General features: G+C 37.3%; 1 protein-coding gene across 2 annotated transcripts in view; it reads right to left on the reverse strand.

The window, feature by feature from the left end:
- Positions 1 to 19,398, reverse strand: part of LOC134749736 (adipokinetic hormone/corazonin-related peptide receptor variant I-like) — a 113,769-nt gene that overhangs the window by 72,669 nt on the left and 21,702 nt on the right. For both annotated transcript variants that reach the window (XM_063684761.1, XM_063684760.1), the window contains exon 2: positions 13,524 to 13,602. The gene's annotated coding sequence lies outside the window, so the exon portion shown is untranslated. The remainder of the gene's footprint in view (positions 1 to 13,523; positions 13,603 to 19,398) is intronic.

The raw sequence follows: 19,398 nt of genomic DNA on the forward strand, positions 1-19,398 counted from the left end.
ATTTATTATTCGCATAGGTACAATTGTTTCAATGCCATTATGTAACAAGAGTTATCATTTAATTAATATATGACTTTTATCTACACACATATCATAAACCCTCTATGATGCCTTCAAAATCCGTAAATAATGGCCAACATTAAGATAAACTGTTTTGTTACAGCAAATTTTTTATCTGTGAAATTGTTATTATTGCTAAATAATAACATCGATTTCGATAACATTATTTTATTCAAATTTCGAACATCTCTGAATAACAAAGAAATTTGATTTGACCTCTATTCTAATATCAGTCGAGATGACGTTTTATTCCAAAAAAAAATGTCAATTGCATAAAAAATTTACAAATCTCGCTTGTTAGTTGGCATCGAACGATATGGCAATCGACCCCCACTCTAGTTTGTCTCTGAATTTAAAAAAAACTACGGATGCGTGACATGCGTGAAAAAAGTTTTCTTTGCCGCCATTTGACGTGCAGTTTATCTTTTAATTAGATTGTAATTAAGAAATAATTTGTTTTGTTGTTTTTAAAGTAACTCTAGTGAAGTTTCGTGTAAAATGTGCGATAAAGATATTTCGGAGACGCCACCTCATATCCGCGAATTCCCCAATGTCGGCTGTAATATGAGGCTAGTGAATATATCATAGAAAGTTTGTAATATGTGTGTAGATAAAGCAGTGTATGTAACTGTACATAATTAGGCATTAAAACACTCGTGTGATTCTATTATGAAACTCACTACATTCGTTTCATAAACCCACACTTGAGTTTTTCATTATGTAACAGTCACATAAACTACTATTAATGGAGTCAAATTGCAGTTGAATAATTAATGTAGAAGGCAACGGATTACAATGCTTATAAGAAGTCACAACGATCAGTGTCAAAAGTGATTTTGGTTGAAGAAATGTCACTTTTGACAATGACAAATCGGTATCGTACCACTGTGATTTCTTAGAAGCATTTATCGAATCGGGGCGAACATCTTAAGAACCGTGCAAAACCTCAAAATATTCCTACGCGTTTGGTCTGACGAATTAATATTCACTTTAAAAAGCTAGAAAAAGGCCTCACAAAAGATATTCATATATTTTATTGGCCACCGTAATTGAGACCGTATTATGATCTAAAAAAGCGATACGATTTTCGAAAAGCAGTTTTTTGAAAAAGCGCTACGATATTTTTTTAAACTGCTGGATGAACGCACTGCACCTTACACACTAATGCACGTGTCACGTTTTACAGGGTTTGGAGTAAAGGTGTTTCTTAAATGGTCATGGAGCGTAGTCTAGTTGACAATAGTTAATGATAAACACAAATCGTAAAAAAATTGCCTATATACATCCCACTGTTGGGCATAGGCCTCTACTTATGTGTCAAAAATGAGATGCAAAAGAATAGTTTAGTGGTCATGTCCATGCATCATTGCCGGTTTGGCTACACCCTTGGTTCAGATAAGCACCCTGAAACATAATGGTTTGCCACTAAGATAACTAAAAACATGAAATTAAAAAAAAAAGTTATGTACCTAACCGAAATCAGACAGAATTCGCTAACGGTACTACATATTTTCAGACAAAAAAATCAAAGGAAAACAGGTTTGTAAATAAATGAAAACCGATAGTAGATTGTTAACCAAGGATTGAAAGGCAGCCATTTCTGACGAGGTAGTTTGGCGCTCGAACCTGCGCCAATAGTCCGAGACGGAAATGGTGCCTTTCACCCGAGTTAAACACTCTACTTTTCATATCGAATGCGAGGAAACCAAACAAGACAAGGCAATTTGCAAAATCAGTAATTAAAGTACCTAATAGGCCATGATTTTTAGGGTTCCGTACCTCAAAAGGAAAAAAACGGACCCCTTATAGGATCACTCGTGCGTCTGTCTGTCCGTCTGTCACAGCCTATTTCCTCCGAAACTACTGAACCAATTAAGTTGAAATTTGGTATACATATGTAAGTTTATGACCCAAAGACGGACATGTAACGTAAACAAATAAATTTTAAACACGGGGGAAACTTTTGGGGGTAAATGAAAAAAATTAAAAATAAAGTTTTTCAAACTATATCGTGTTACATATCAAATAAAAGAGCTCATTATGGGAATCTTAAATATATTTTTTATAATTTTATGATAAACAGTTTAGAAGTTATTCAAGTTAACAAACATAATTTTTAAGAAAAAAAAAACCGACTTCAATGGAGGATGCCGTTGAAAGGTTACTTATTATTGATGGTGCACTCCAGACAATGAAATGAAAAAGACAGCATCTTTTGCCTAACTAAAAGGAGGTAAAACCACCCACGTTTCTAGTAGTATTTCGTTTCTGTAAGGGTCATAGTTCTAACCTAACCTAACCCAATGTTCTGATAGCATTTCGTTTCTGTAAGGGTCACAGTTCTAACCTAACCTAACCCACTTTTCTGATAGCAGTTCGGTTCTGTGAGGATCGCAGTTCAAAAAAAAGTCCAGGTCTAAGTTTGGGTCTGGGTCCATAACGAAGAGAATAAATCGCCAAACGTGAACTATGCGTCGTTAAAGAGTTCCATTCTGATATTTCTGATCATCATCAGCAGCTGCACTTCATCAAATGTCACTTTTTTAAATGGAAATGCTGGATTTGTTGATGAAAATACAAAAATCACTATATGTATGCCTTTCACATTTGAGGATTTCCCTCGATTCCTCATGGATCCCATCATCAGAACTCGAGCTTGACAAAAATGTGTCTTGAAAACCTAACTTGCTTACCAATCATAACGAAGAGGACAAATCGTCAAACGTGAACTATGCGTCATTGAAGAGTTCCGTTCTGATCATCATCAGCAGTTCCACTTCATCAAATGTCACTTTTTTAACCTTTTGAACCTGAAAAAACGCGGCAATTTTAAGAAATCTGTAGCAGGCGGCTCGTTGAATACAAGGATTGCATAACTTTTATACTTTTTATAATTTTCATATTCTAAAAATCATTAAAAAGTATAAAAATTATGCAATCCTTGGAATCAAAGAGCCGCCTGATATGAGGATTAACGCATATACCTAATATAGCTTTTATCTCATTTGCAGTCTACCACTCAGAACCGTCTAACTATACCTCTCGTTTTTTTGGTCATTAGAAAGAAGGCGAGCGATCTTAACGTGTCGTTTTATCGAAAAAAACTTTGAAAATAAGTCACAACAAATATAATATACGATTATTTACATACTTTTGCTTTCATAAGTAAAATATCGCTATATTTATAAAAAAACTTGTCAATAAAAAAACACGTGGAAATGGTTTACCGTTTTTTCTAATGCTAAAAGACTAAGTATAGTTTCTAGTTATGTACCAAATAGGAAATGAAAAAAAAAACGTTCGTGTAATATATAACTTTTTTATTTAATAATAGGGAATATTACGCGAAACTCGGCGTAGGTGGCGCCACTATCACAATCTGAGGGTCTATCGCGAAACAAGAAAATCGAACTTTCGTTATCTAACATCTCTGTCACTCTTGCGTATTCGAGCGATAAAGAGGCAGCTAGATAACGAAATTTCGGATTCGAGTTTTCCGGTAGGTCCCCTGAAAACTTATCAAAAACCTGTTAAAGGTACAGTATGAATAAGTTACTCTACGGTGCACTAAAAAAACTAGTGCTGCACTCTGGTGGCAGAACATTGCAGTAATATCCCCTATTCCTCGTCCTTTGGAAATCTGAAATAAAAAGTAGAGTTTTGTGAGATAGGTAAACCAACAATATTAATAAAAGGAAGAAAGGAAGGATGATCATTAATGTCTTTTTTATTAGGGATCCGTACCCAAAGGGTAAAAACGGGACCCTATTACTAATACTTCGCTGTCCGTCTGTCCGTCTGTCTGTCACCAGGCTGTATCTCATGAACCGTGATAGCTAGACAGTTGAAATTTTCACAGATGATGTAGTTCTGTTGCCGCTATAACAAGTATTTACTATAGTCTGGCAAACAAAATCTGTCAGTAAGTAAGAACAAAGAAAACTATAGGTACAGTCGAAGGCAAAAATATCGATCCAGACAAATGGCTCAAAAATATGTGAACACGATTTTATTGTCTGAGCGTACACATATTTTTGAGACTTTGGGAATGTATATATATTTATGCCCTTGACTGTACTCATCAATTAAAATGAGACAGTCCTGGGCCAAACTGTAAGAAAGCTGTAAATGTCGATAGGTTATTGATCTGAGGTCGATACATCACTATGCCAAAAATATAACCTTTCATACTTAGCAGAAAAGTTCGAAAATATCTGCAAAAATCTATATAGACTTGAATGCAAGTAATAATTACATAAACAACATATCGATTTCAATGTTTAGGGTCAGGTCCTATAAATTAATTTCTTCAAAATTGAACAAAACTCACCTATTAAAGGTTATCGGTTCGTGCGTATTTTCTTTTCTTCCTGTATGCGATTTACAGCCCTCGATCACACAAGACATTATCACAAAGGGAACTTCAAACCATTACAAATAAAAACTTAGCACGTTTTCCAACAATCTTTCAGGAATAGCAACAATATAATTAAAATAAACCAAGATGACCGCTGAAATTCCCGAAATATTTCAACTAAAATAATACGACTATGTCAAGTTGTTACAGTTGACACCTAGCTGTGAAATAACGAACATATATTTTATTTGGCTGGATTATATTATAGAACCACATAGAACCATTTGACATTTTCCTCAGTTCATCTTATGACAATACTGAAAAAAACGAAAGAACTTGCGGATTGTTGTCTCACTCACTCATAGACAAAAAGTAATAGCGTGTTGTGAATACGATACCTTTTACCAAGCTTTTATTTTTGCCCGACTTCTATGCTTTAGTCATTATTCTGAGGTCCCAGGTATCGCTGGGGCGTTGCTGTTGGAGAAGACTTGAGCGATCTCCATGCCGATAACTGGCGGGAGATGGCACAGGATCGAGACGACTGGCGTATACTCGTGTCGGAGGCCAAGACTCATTTTGGGTCGCTACGCCATTAAGTAATTATGTAATAAATCGCTGCATGACTTTTCTAATGTTAATCTTACATGTTACGATGATTGCAGTAATTAATTAATGTATTTATATCTTATTTTATGTTATTGTGCGACTATACTTCATAATATTGCATGCTACACTAAGCAGGGTATTGGTTGAAGTAAAATATGTTATGCACACCTTTCTACTTAAACCCACATTTAGTCAATAAATAAATACAAATACGTAATAGGTATACAAGTGAACTATTGCTCAAAAACGCCCTTGACTGAAATGTTTACTAAAGAAACGGGGAGACCAGTCACAAATAATGTAGGTAAAGTCAAGCATCATTAAACGTTATCGGCTCCAACCTCAACCTTCCCAATACGAATGATAACTGTGACAAGATTATTTTCATCTCCGGTTAATGAATTAGTAAATTGTGTCACAAGGGCGCAAAATGATATACATACCTATTTACGGCGTGGGCGTACATTGAATCCTGAAGGAAGCGAAGGATTCTAATATAATATAATCCCGAGAGTAGCGAATAATCCTAAAATAAAATTCTAAAAGAGAGGGGATATTAACTTTTATAACAAATATTAACTTAACGCCAAAGGTGGAGATAATTTTGCTACCATGTGACACAATCATACTGCTTTTCACATCACCTATGAGAAAATTCTTATGTTTCAAAATATTATTTAGGTAAGCTAAAAAAATGTATATGTATATAACTAATACTCATTGAGACAATTCTAAAAACCCCAAACTCAATTAGGTTGCGTTGTTTTATCACAGAGTTCCTATGACCACCTCCTGTCTTTATCATCAGATCAGCTCGATGGTACCATAATATTGCATTGTCACCCGACTTACATGCGTATGCAAATTTTGAGCTTCATCGGAAACCGGGAAGATGGTTAAATTAGTTACCTTAGATTCCATTACATAGGTAGTTACATACAGGTCGACATAATAAAAGCGTGTTAATAATATTTAATTTTTACACAATTTTCAATTGCGGCTGAATGCCGATGGGTCAGTGCCTTCGATGCTTAAACTGCCAAAAAAATTCAAAATGACGGATGAATGTTTAAAATGTCACCGTATTTAATAATGCTTAAAATTTAGTTTTTTACAAGCTATGTAAGTATGTATGTAATATATGTATGTAACATGTTTGTAAGGGTCAAATCTGGCGAGTTAAATTTGACCCACTTCCTGGTTTCCGATGAAGCTGAAAATTTGCATACATATGTAAGTCGGATGACAATGCAATATTATGGTACCATCGAGCTGATCTGATGATGGAGACAGGAGGTGGCCATAGGAACTCTGTGATGAAACAACGCAAACTAATTGTGTTTGGGGTTTTTAGAATTGTCTCGATGAGTATTCGTTGCCTGTGGAAAGAAAAGTACAGTCAGCGATAAAAACTCGTAACAAAAATGAAATTTTTGCTAAAAACTTTTATTCTTCGCAAGTGTGATGAAAAACATTGTGTGTAACTCCGGAGGTAAGAATATTGCAAATTCGTGATAAGATATCATTTGCAAGATTACACTTACCACTTACCCTCCACGTTGCACAATGTACTAATTCCACTATTGTCTTGCTTAGAAGTAGGGTGTGTAGTTAGAGTCAAGCAAATCTAGCCTGTGATATTGTAGATAAAATCATTTGCAAGGAACAAATTAGCAAAAAAATCTTAATTTAAAACAACTTTTCAAACGAACATTTTTAATACCTACTAAAACATATATGTAATGATTAGCGGTACACTTTACATAATTGTGATTTTTTGTATTAGGTATTCGGCCGAACAGTACGCAATTTTTTAACCGAATAGTTACCGAATATTCGTGGCGTCTCTAGTTTTAACCATTAACAGCGCAGAAAGCTTCTCGTCTGTTCAGCGCTAAGTTGATATCGCGATAACACTATCTATGTAAAGCAACATAAAATGGGACACCGACCTCTTGAATCTTTATACGTTTTACAATCTACATCCTGGTTATTCAAGAAACTCTGCAGTTATTTTACATCGTGTTTATTTCATATTTTTAAAACAGTAAACTCTGCTATTTATTCATGTACCTATTTGTTTTGCTATTATAAATAAATAAATATTATAGGACATTCATACACAAATTGACTAAGTCCCACGGTAAGCCCAAGGAGGCTTGTGTTATGTGTACTCTGACAACGATATATATAATATATAAATACTTAAATACATAGAAAACACCCATGACTCAGGACCAAATATCTGTGCTCATCACACAAATGAATGCCCTTACCGGGTTTCGAACCCAGGACCATCGGCTTTACACGAAGGGTCACTACCCACTAGGCCAGACCGGTCCTCAAATTATAAATAATATTAAGCTATAGGCAATATACGCAAGAGGTTCATAAAAGTGTACATCTGGAGTATAGCACTTTACGGAAGCGAAACGTGGACAATGAGGCAACGTGATAGGGAAAGGCTGTGGAGGCTTTTGAGATGTGTTGCTGGCGACGAATGGCAAAGGTCAGTTGGACGGAGAAGAAAACAAATGAAGAGGTTTTACGCATGGTAGGAGAGAAGAGGAGTTTGTTGAGAACCATAGAAAATAGAAGGGGAAAGATGCTTGGACACCTGCTACGATACGACAAATTTATCAAAAACATAATTGAAGGGAGAGTTGAGGCAAGGAGACGGAGGGGGAGACCAAGGAGAACATACATAGATCAAGTAAAAGAAAAAGTCAACGTCGTGTCGTATCAGGCTGTCAAGGAGAAGGCAGGACCGACACATATGAAAATCGCTCCACCGACAAGAGTATAACTCTTAAATATATGATGATGATAACATTAGGTATGTTGTGTTATCACGATGGTGACAAAGAGAAAATACATCATCCTCATCAGCATCCTCATCTTCCTCTCGTTGTCCCGCCTTTTTGCAATTATTAGCAATGAGGAACTAATCTTCTTTCTTATTGGGATTAGTCCGGTTTCCTCACGATGTTTTCCTTCACCGAAAAGTGACTGGTAAATATCGAATAATATATCGTAGGTACATAAGTTCAGAAAAACTCATCGGTACGAGCCGGGGTTTGAACAGGCAACCTCCGGATTGAAAGTCGCACGGTCTTACCGCTAGGCTACCAGCGCTCTTAAAGAGCAATAAATAACCGGCCAAGAGCATGTCGGGGCATGGGGCATGCTCAGTGTAGAGTTCCGTAGCTATCCGTCCGCCACAATAACGCTGCCTTAAACGGAGGATATTAGTAGGTAAGCACCATGTCAGCGAAAGGAGTATACCTTCGCGGCGCTTTGTACGTCTGTACTACTACTAAGGCAGTTATCACACTGCTCCGCACTTCGGAGCGCCGTGCCGTCCGGTAATGCGGTTTTTAACTTTGTACTGTAGAATCTTGATTATATTTCTCAAGCTTCATTCTTCAGATATAAAAACCAGGTAGTCCTTTAACCTACTAGGCAACTCATCGCATGTTTAAAGTAGGTAGCAAAAACTTTAACTCAAACAGGTCTATCCCTACTTTTTCACCTAGTCTTGATGGTGCGCGCGGCTTGCCGCCATTGCTCATTCTTTATTCTTGCGAGGCAACGAACGCACGTAAAATCATAATTTTGTTTCAAAGTCGTTTAAAATGCCTATACGTAGTGCACTTAGTGCAGACATTATACGATTTATACGAGATGTAAGCTGTGGGATTATTCGTTTCGTATTCGTTGTGCAATATAAAATATATTTGTTATTGAAATTGTTCATCATCCTGGAGGTTAGTCGAGAACTAACACGAAGGAATAAATCATCCTGGGGGTTGGTCGTGAATCAACACGAAGGAATAAATCATCCTGGGGGTTGGTCGTGAACCAACACGAAGGAAAAAATTATCTTGGGGGTTGGTCGTGAACCAACACGATGGAAAGTCTGTTCGTACTTCGAACACCGATTGCGCCAGGGGGTTGGTCGTGAACCAACCAAAGGTTTAATTAAGATCGGACAGCGCGCAACGAAACAAAGGGCCCTAAATAATCATATTGTGTTGTGTTAAAGAGACGAGGGAGGATTTCTTTTTATTTGGTTTTAGATGGCCCAACAGAAAAAACTCAAGCAAAATTGCCGAGTGATAATAGATCCTTCAGATCCTGAAAAAAAAAAAAAAAAAAAACATCTGATACTTAAGTGTAACTATTTTAACTATTTTTGTAAAAAACTTACACTTTGTGATCAAATACCTTGCATTTACTTTGTACCGCGCGGGCCGTGAGTCCACGACTGGTAACTATAAACCTGGGGGGCGGCCTAGAGTCGTCACGAAGATAGAACTTGCTTGGGGTTGGCCGTGAGTCAACACGATAGCAATGCATAACACAATTTAATAAATCTATAGCGGTTCTCGATCAAAACCACGCACATTTTAAAACACCAAGTTCAAGTTTTTCTATGGGCAATAAAGAATTATCTTTTAAGTTCAAGTTCAAATATACTTTATTCATGTAGGCCTATTTATGTAATCTAAAACCTTACGGGTTTTATTTTGAAGAACGTTCGAAGTCTACCCTCGAATTAAAAATATTTCTTTTAAATTTTTTCACCAGCGCTCCGCGGTTCATTTTTGATTTGTGCGTGTCAGAGACACGTCGGTCTAGCTGCCGAAATGTTCGGCACAAGACTACATTGCCTTTTAAAATAAATCCTTACATATAAAATATATTTGGATTTTTAATATCCAATTATAGGTGACAGAATAAATTTTACTCACACCTAACCCATAGTACGGTACTTTTATCCGCCCAGAGGTTGAATTTGAATAAACACGAGACTACCTCGTAAATTTATAATTGAAACAATACAATAGTACCTATATTGTTTTTATATTACCCACATAAGTATAACTTGTCTCTAAAAGTGGGAATTGCTAAATAGGTCGTCACGTCACGTGATGTATATCTGATCGAAATTCCTAAACTTAAGCTGGATAAAATCTCTTTTACCACAAATTAAATGGAATAAACTAAGTGGTAATACCCTGCACAATGCATATATTTTGGTGACTATTTTTGAATGTTTATATATGCATATAACCATACAAATTATCGGGATACGTACGCCAATATTGTTATGGGATACATAAAAATATGAATATATTTATAATACCGTAGGCGATGTCAGTATCTAAGTACCTTGTGTCTTTTTAAAAATATGATTTTACTTTTTTAAGTGATATTGAATAATTAAATAATTTGAATCATCCAATTGTAACAAAGACACCTAACTGAATTGAATTACAGGAAAATGGGTTTATTCATCATTATCTATCTAATAAACCCAATAAAACAATTTGTGAGTACTGAATATGAAAGAAAGAAAGAAAGAAAATAACTTTATTTTGCATGAAATATGGTACAAAGGTGGTCAGACAATATTATACATAAGTAACACATATTTCACCAGCATCTGGCATGCAAAAAACTAAACTTACAACTAAAGCTAAAAAACAAACGCAAACACGTTTTACGCTTATTTCTTCATGAATACAAGTTCATGCCGAAGCCTGACAAAGTGACCATTAGAGTACCATCTAACTGAGTTAATGATAAAGCGGTATCGGTACAATTTGGCTAAATACACACACGAATATATTTGTTCGCATCTCTCACAGATATTTAATATTTATTTTTATGGTCGTAAATAATGGGTAACTAGGTAAATACCTATTAACCTGTATCAAAACTACAAAACGATTACCTTCCGATTATCTTTTAAAGGATCACCCTCAGATTATGCACCTAAAAATATAAATACATAATTAAGAAGTTAATAGAAACCGTAAAAAATCAATAAATGACGAATGCACCTATGGTTCAACTCTCATGTGTCGGTCGCGATACACTTTCAGCCATCATCAATACGATGGTACCATGCAATAAGTTTTTGCCAAGTTTAAAATATATGTACCTTGATATTATAAGTTTAGTAACTGTTGTTGGTGGGGACCCACCACTTGCAATACCGCTATGTCATTAATATAGCACATTCATGACATAAGTCATGGATTAAAATATTAAGATGAATCCACTTAATATAATATTTGTTTTCTGAACTCTCAATACAACCATAGTAGCAATACAGCAAAGGCAATTTTTTTTTATTATTCCGGCTTTAATGTTTACATTTTAAAAATATACAACATTACGTCGCACAGTCTTTCGTTCCTTGCAGAGCGAATACTTGAATGGAGGGCATAAGTTTTTAGATTTGATGCTTAATATCTGAATTTCTGTGGATTGATATTCATTTCATTTCATTGATTGCGTGGTTGATTGCTGTGCTGTCCCGTTCGCGCTGCGAGAATAGAAGCCGCTACACCAATATTTGTGAAAATATGGTCAATCGCGCCTTGCGGTCAATAAGAGTAATTTAAATAAAATAAAAAAGGTTCATATCATTTATATATTCTATTTAAAGGTACTCGTCACATGCAGCCATTTATAAATGTATACTAAATTAATTCCTAATGATGTTTGTTAAACGCTGATTTTACCTACTCAGGTTTAACTGGATATTATTATGCATTTTAATAGCTCGAATATATGTACATTAGGTACGTATATATAATTAAATGATAAATAAATATTCTGTTACCATTAATGGACCTTGGCCCATTCATTATATGTAATATGAGCGCAATAATAAACATTTGAGTTTGAGTAAATTACAATCTTATTTGAAAGATTACTTCGAAAGCTGAGTAGACTGCTAGTCTTATAAATTATTTTTGTTTAGAATACCTTTGGTGATGCCACACATATGACATGCTTTATGCTTAATAACTGAACAGAAAGCATAATTTATGCACGTTCATATATTTTTTAGATTTCAGGAACGTGGTGGATTTTTTAGTAATTTGATAATAATCAAAATATAATTCTTCTTGGGTAAATCAAAGGACTTAAAAACGACGTTAGACATGTTTCGAGCAAATACATGTTTTTTTGTTAAGTTGAAGCTCTCGAAAACGCGCTAGGCCGCGTGAGTCTTTGTCCATTGCACGTCGTGTCACTATTCGTTGATCAGGAGCTGCTGTAAGCCGATTTGCGCGTGCACGCGCCTAATAACTGAATTTTCTCATTGTCGTCGTCTGCTCAGAGATCATCGTAAACAAGATGAGTCGTCGTGAGACAGACATCACACGGCCTACGCGTCATAAGCGTCAAGACGCGGGGAAAGACATCACAGCCACAGCGTACCCCACCCTGTCTGGAGGTAACGCTGGGTTGTATCGTTAGCCTAAATTACGTCTTATCTTCGTAGATAATTACACTTAGACGAGCCTGAATGAGCTTGTCATCAATAGTGTACTGTTCTGAGCCTTCAAAAATTCCGTATCGCGGACAAGCACTGTTAGTGAATTTTAATACATTTCACAAAAGGACATATGTCTTATGAGTTTACTCGTATTAAACATTTTCAAATCGAATTAAACTTAATGCAAAGTTGACCACAAATTGTATGGAATCCTAGTCAATTAGGTTTTATGAAGAACAAATTAGATTTTGTTTAAATATCCTAATACGTAAAAGTATATATATATATATATATATATATATATATATATATACAACCTGGCTATACCTAATATATGTATACCTTTTTGAACCTGCATTGCTAAACTTTCCCGTGTTTCTTAACAATGCCTTATAACTCAATTGGAACAGTAAACTTGTGTATAACATACACATATGTACATGGTAGATAATTATTCCTACAAATATGTTTTCAGAAATAAATATGCTATGATAATATTGATAATGGGAAAGAATGCAGCAAAACTTTCAACTCTTAACATCTACCTGGTTTTTATATCTGAAGAATGAAGCTTGAGAAATATAATACATGATCAAACGAACTTCAAAGTGAAGTTCGATCAGTATTATATGAGTAAGCTTCATTCGAAGATATAACTACCCTCCCTCCCCTATACCCGGAAAGAAAGTTTTGCTTTAGAAAGTAAAGTCTCTAAAAATAATGAGCAATGGCGGCAAGCCGCGCGCACCATCAAGACTAGGTGAAAAAGTAGGGATAGACCTGTTTGAGTTAAAGTTTTTGCTACCTACTTTAAACATGCGATGAGTTGCCTAGTAGGTTAAAGGACTACCTGGTTTTTATATCTTCGAATGAAGCTTACTCATATAATACTGATCGAACTTCACTTTGAAGTTCGTTTGATCATGTATTTGTATGCAAAAACCGCTTGGTATAACACACTGGCTCCGCCTCTTCGTGCTAAGGTGCAAATCACACGCCGGTTTGCGCTTTCGGACGGACGGACGGACGGACGGAAGGGGAGGGGGGGCCATTTGCCTATTTATTGACAAAAACACATTTTTCAAGTCATATTTATGTACTACTTACATTAACAAAAAATATACAAGGGGTTCACGAGGAACCCGAGAGATTTTTAATTTATTCTGTGTTTGTACGAATATTGTAAGGTAACATTACCTTTACTTCAGGCGCTGCCGCCTGGGAACTACGGCTTAACTTGAACCCGAACTCGTGATCCGTTAGTGGTTGCACTTCACTGAAACAATAGAAAATATGATTAGATGGCATTCTATTTTAAAACTATATGTGTAATATGTGGCTTTCCATCAGTGAGGGGTCCTATGCGTCGTGTGCATTTCACCTTTCTATCAGAAAGACGCACATGGAGCATAAGGACTAGGGAATATAAACCGGTTAACCGAGACTATTTACTTATTTAGGCTCGGTTTTTGAAGCCACTAACCGGTTAATAGCCAATATGATATTTATGTAATAAAACTATCTCAATGGGTATATAATAGCGTAAAAACTTAATGATTTTACATGTAATGTACTCGTAACGTATTCTTTTGCTTTTTTTTAATGGAAAATCCACACTTGCAAACTTTTATACTATAAGTCGAATAGCCATCCTCATCGATTTTCATAACTTTCATATAAGTTTCCTATTACTTACCCTGACATATCCTCATAGTAGTTAGAATACCCACCGTTTCAATAATACACAACTTTTAGACACATTTATAAAAAAGAAATACTTTAGGATGGAATCACATCTATCAGCATCGAGTCGCATTATAAATATGAGAAATCCCTCGTTAGTATGAAGACGCGTACACATCGGAAGAAAGCATGCGTAAATCGACATCCATATGACGACTTTTATGACAAAATGCGTAGCCGCCATCTTGGATTCCAAAATAGTTATCATTTTTGCAATCCGCACTTCCTAAAACCTATAAATCGCCATCCATGACGAGTTAACGACGTATGTTTGCATGCTGAATAATTGACGATCATAATATAAATTCATATAGATTAGTGTAAGAATAATTTATATTGTAATTTATCATTATGAAGGAAATAAACTAAACTAAACTATGCCAAAATGCGTAGCCGCCATCTTGGACATATTAAAATTATTTTAAAACGGGTCACTCACGTATTATTAAATCGAATAGCTCGACATGTTTCGATCCAATTTACGAGGATCCTCTTCACGGAGTAACGACATGTCTTCACTGGTCGAGGGTGCGCCGTGCGCCGTGTACTGCGGGCCAAAGCCCGACTCGCACGGCCGCCCACGATAGGCGGCGTCGGCGGTTGCGAGCGTTGCGACCGTTGCGAGGACGGCTCTACCCTCCGTATTCGGCTCTACCCTCCGTAAGCGAAAGGATTCTATAGTTGAACCACGAGCGAAGCGAGTGGTTCTAAAATAGAATCCTGAGCGTAACGAGTGTTTCAACACACGAGAAGTAAAATATATTTGCACCCGTGTGTAACACAAAACTTTTCCCCTCACTATAGCGAGAAAAGTGCAACATCCACAGGCGTTAGATCATCTTCATCACTGGAATCACTAATTTTTTTACGAAAATACGATATTATAACAGAAAACTCTGGAAGTTGTGTATTGTATGTTCGACTCAACTTGTGCGTTCAGAATTACATTCAACATCATTAAAAAAACAAAAGTTTCTTATGTAATTCAAGGTTTATGACTTAAAATCATTAAATAAATCTAAATTTGGTATTTTTTATTAAATTCTCAAACCATTTATTCATGATAATTAAAATCGAACGAACCATTATTATGAGCGTTTTACGTTTTGTTATCTGTCAAAAGCTACTTAAACACGCTCTATCCAAGGTCAAATTACTTTCTCCACTAGTGGATAAAATGCGTTTTTCCCCGCTTGTATTAAAGGATAAAAGACAGCTTTCCGAGCTAGTGAGGGGAAAATAATTTTACTTTTATTGTTTCGATGTTGAAATAAATTGAAATTTTAATTGTTATTCCACTAATTGTAATTGTATTTTGTATTTTGACGTGTAATGTATGTGTATATTATTAATAAATATGAATATGAATATATAGTTGTATCCGCGACTCCATCTGCGTGGAATTCGGTCCGGTTAATTTCCCGTCTCTCCCGTTATGTTGTAGTGTATTCCACCCCCAGGGCTAGCTTACGAGTAGATACATCACATGCCAAAAAGTCATCAAAATCGGTTCAGTAATTTGGCCGAGAAGGACACACAGGCAGACAGAGTGTTTTGGCTGTTCGTGTGCTAAATTTTGGAATTAGGTAGCCAAAACGGACCCGGGCTTCTTTAAGATGCAATCGGGAAAACGCTAAGATGCGGTGAATAAAATAGTAAGTACATAGATTTATAATAACCAAGGGATATAAGGCACCCATTTCCGACGAGATATTTTATATAGCGCTAATAGTTTGAGTCAAAATGGGCGCCATTCACCCGAGATTAACACTACTTTTCATATATAACTACGAGGACTAAGTAGGTAGGTATACTAGGTATATAGGTACTTGTATTTGTTGAGTGTACTTTGTGTGTGGATATTTATGGAATCAGAAGAATGGAAATTATACAACAAATCTATTTCGAACCGATTTTCATTGCTTATCGGAAACAAATTAAAAACGTTCTTTGGAAGTAAAACTCCCATGGGCCGAAACGTATACATTTGAAACACCTTCGTAGATAAAACATGAGCTACATACAGAGCATGAGAAATGAAAAGTTAATTTCGCATTTATTAATGGAAAACACACACACACCCACACACACACACAGAGCACAGAGAGCCATGGAGCGCGCCATGCTCGGCATCAAACTTCAAGACCGAGTGAGGAATGTCGAGATCCGAAACCGCACCAAGGTGCGAGATGTGGGAGACGTCATTACCAAGCTTAAATGGAGTTGGGCGGGACATGTTGCCAGGCAGAGTGATGGCAGGTGGACCAAAATGTTGACGGATTGGTGGTCGCTTTTGGATGAAAGAAGCGCCTGGCGTCCGTTGGCTCGTTGGGTGGATGACGTTAGAAATATCGCGGGGCACTTTTGGATGAGACTAGCCCAAGACCGGGATAAGTGGCCTACACGAAGAGACGCCTAGGCTCAGCAGTAGGCGTAAAACTTAGTTTAGCCAATTCCTCAAACTTCTATGTTAAGTCATCAGCGTATAGCAAAAACTTGCAATGCTTGAATCACAACGAGATGTCATTGATAAATAAGACAAACAAAAGAGGGCCGATAATCGACCCTTGAGGCACACCGGACGTTACGTTTGAGGGAGATGAGATGTAGTCATTAATTTTTATTTAATATTTAGCGCAATAACATAGCGCTGGTGGCCTAGCGGTAAGAGCGTGCGACTTTCAATCCGGAGGTCGCGGGTTTCAACCCCCGGCTCGTACCAATGAGTTTTTCGGAACTTATGTACGGAATATCATTTGATATTTATACCAGTCGCTTTTCGGTGAAGGAAAACATCGTGAGGAAACCGGACTAATCCTAACAAGGCCTAGTTTCCCCCTCTGGGTTGGAAGGTCAGATGGCAATCGCTTTCGTAAAAACTAGTGCCTACGCCAATTCTTAGGATTAGTTGTCAAGCGGACCCGAGGCTCCCATGAGCCGTGGCAAAATGTCGGGATAACGCGAGGAAGATGATGATTTAGCGCAATAGCATAGCATAGCACGACAAGCTTGTTTAATATCACCTGTTAATTTCGCTGCAATTTTCTGCACGGTTTTCTGGCCATTATAACAAGAGGCATACATTTGTGGTTTTCTATCGGAGAAGGGTCCTTATGCCTAAGGGTCTAATTTTAATTTTAATTTTAATTTTAATTTTAATATTTAATATTTGATATGTAAATTGTAAATTGTATATGGATTCCGAATTGTCCGAAATAAATGAATTTTATTTTATTTATGCACATGCAGCATAAGCCTCTTTTAGGCATGAAACGCTATTTGGCTTTTCGTACGCTCGACGCTGCCAACGTGCCAAACATAGTACAAATACTTACAAAGACACCGCATTATTAAGGCTTTCCAGCGCTTGCATTTGACTTAATATGACTATCTGTATTTTACTTTATATATATTTTGTATTTGTAATTTGTATACCTGTAATTAGTTTAATTAAAATATTTGATTATATGGATTTTTACCCGACTGCCAAAGGAGGAGGGTAATGTTTTTCGAGTGTATGTATGTATGTATGTATGTTTCTTTGTGGCATCCTGTAGCCTAAACGGCTTGATGGATTTTGATGTATGAGGTATCGTTAGATTCGTCTTGATCACGGGAGTGTCATAGGATACATTTTATGCCGAAAGTCCTACGAGATACAGAGATAATATTTTCTTTACATCCACTTTGAAATAATTTGATATATAATAATAATAATAATATTGGGATCGATCTATCATCACTGACAGGACTATTGTAGCCAATAAGCCTGACATTGCGATAATAGATCGATCGCAGCGCCGGGCCGTGCTCGTCGATATCACCATCCCCCATGATGAGAATCTCGTGAAAGCCGAGAAGGACAAGTCCAGTAAGTACCTAGACTTGGCTCACGAGATAACCGCCATGTGGGATGTTGATTCGACGATCATTGTCCTGATAGTCGTTTCAGCGAACGGTCTCATAGCGAAGAGTCTCGACCAACACCTTGAGAGACTCTCGCTAGGTGGTTGGATCAAGGGTCAGATGCAGAAGGCGGTGATCTTGGACACGGCGCGGATAGTCCGCCGGTTCCTCTCTCTGCGGCCCTGACCACCGGCAGCTTGGGCCCTACCCCGCTGCCGGCGGCACCCTAGGTTAGGTTTTTTATAATGTGTTTATATATATATTTGTAATGTTTTGTAAGTGTTTTTGTATTTTACTTTTATATGCATGTTATAAAACCCTAACCTAAGACTCAAAATAAATAAAGGAAATAATAATAAAATAAATAAAAGTCCTGGACCGGACGGATTGCACAACTTCTGGCTAAAATGGTTTCGATGCTCGCACGAACGGTTGGCAACACAGTTCCAACAAGCCCTAGAGCTCGGTTCCGTCCCACCTTCCCTAACAACTGGTGTAACCTTCCTGCTCCACAAGTCCGGTAGTACCACGGAAGCGAAGAACTACAGACCCATAACATGCTTGCCTACACTCTACAAGCTCCTTACATCCATTTTGAGAGCAAAAATTAACGCGCACATTGTCGCTAACAACATTTTGGCCTCCGCTCAAAATGGATGTAGGGTTGGGTCCCGTGGTACTAAAGAGCTCCTCCTCATAGACATGACCATATGCCAGCAAGTTCGGCGGAACAGGGGGGCCCTCTCGGCCGCCTGGATTGACTATAAGAGGGCCTATGATTCGGTGCCTCACTCATGGCTGAGAAGGGTATTAGAGCTGTATAAACTTGATGCAGCTTTAATATCCTTCCTAAGTGCGTGTATGAGGCAGGGGATCACAGTCCTTCGTCAACCAGGAGGTGGAGATGACCGCCCTGGCCCGCAGGACTCTATAAGGATCGAGCGAGGAATATTTCAAGGTGACAGTCTGAGTCCCCTGTGGTTCTGCCTAGCTCTGAATCCTCTCAGTACCCTGCTGAAGGATTCAGGGTCAGGTTGCCGGCTTCGGAGAGAGGGTGAAGTCATTTCTCACCTTCTGTACATGGATGACCTCAAGCTATTTGCGCCAAATAACCAAGACTTGATGGTGCTATTGAAAACAACAGAAGTTTTCAGTACCGCCATCAGAATGGAGTTTGGTGTCGATAAGTGTGCGGTTATGCATGTACAGCTGGGGGAGGTTGTAAATTCAACAAATTTACAACTTTCTGAGACAATGTTTTTCAGATCTATCTCTGAATCAGAAACCTATAAATACCTTGGTATGTCCCAGTCGTTAGGTATTGAGGGCGAGGGTATTAGACGGTCGGTGAAGGAGCGCTTTTTCAGTCGGCTCACAAAAGTCCTTAACAGTCTTTTGTCAGGAGGCAACAAAGTGCGCGCCT

The sequence above is a fragment of the Cydia strobilella genome, chromosome 18, assembly GCF_947568885.1.
Source record: "Cydia strobilella chromosome 18, ilCydStro3.1, whole genome shotgun sequence".
Taxonomy (NCBI): Eukaryota; Metazoa; Arthropoda; class Insecta; order Lepidoptera; family Tortricidae; genus Cydia; species Cydia strobilella.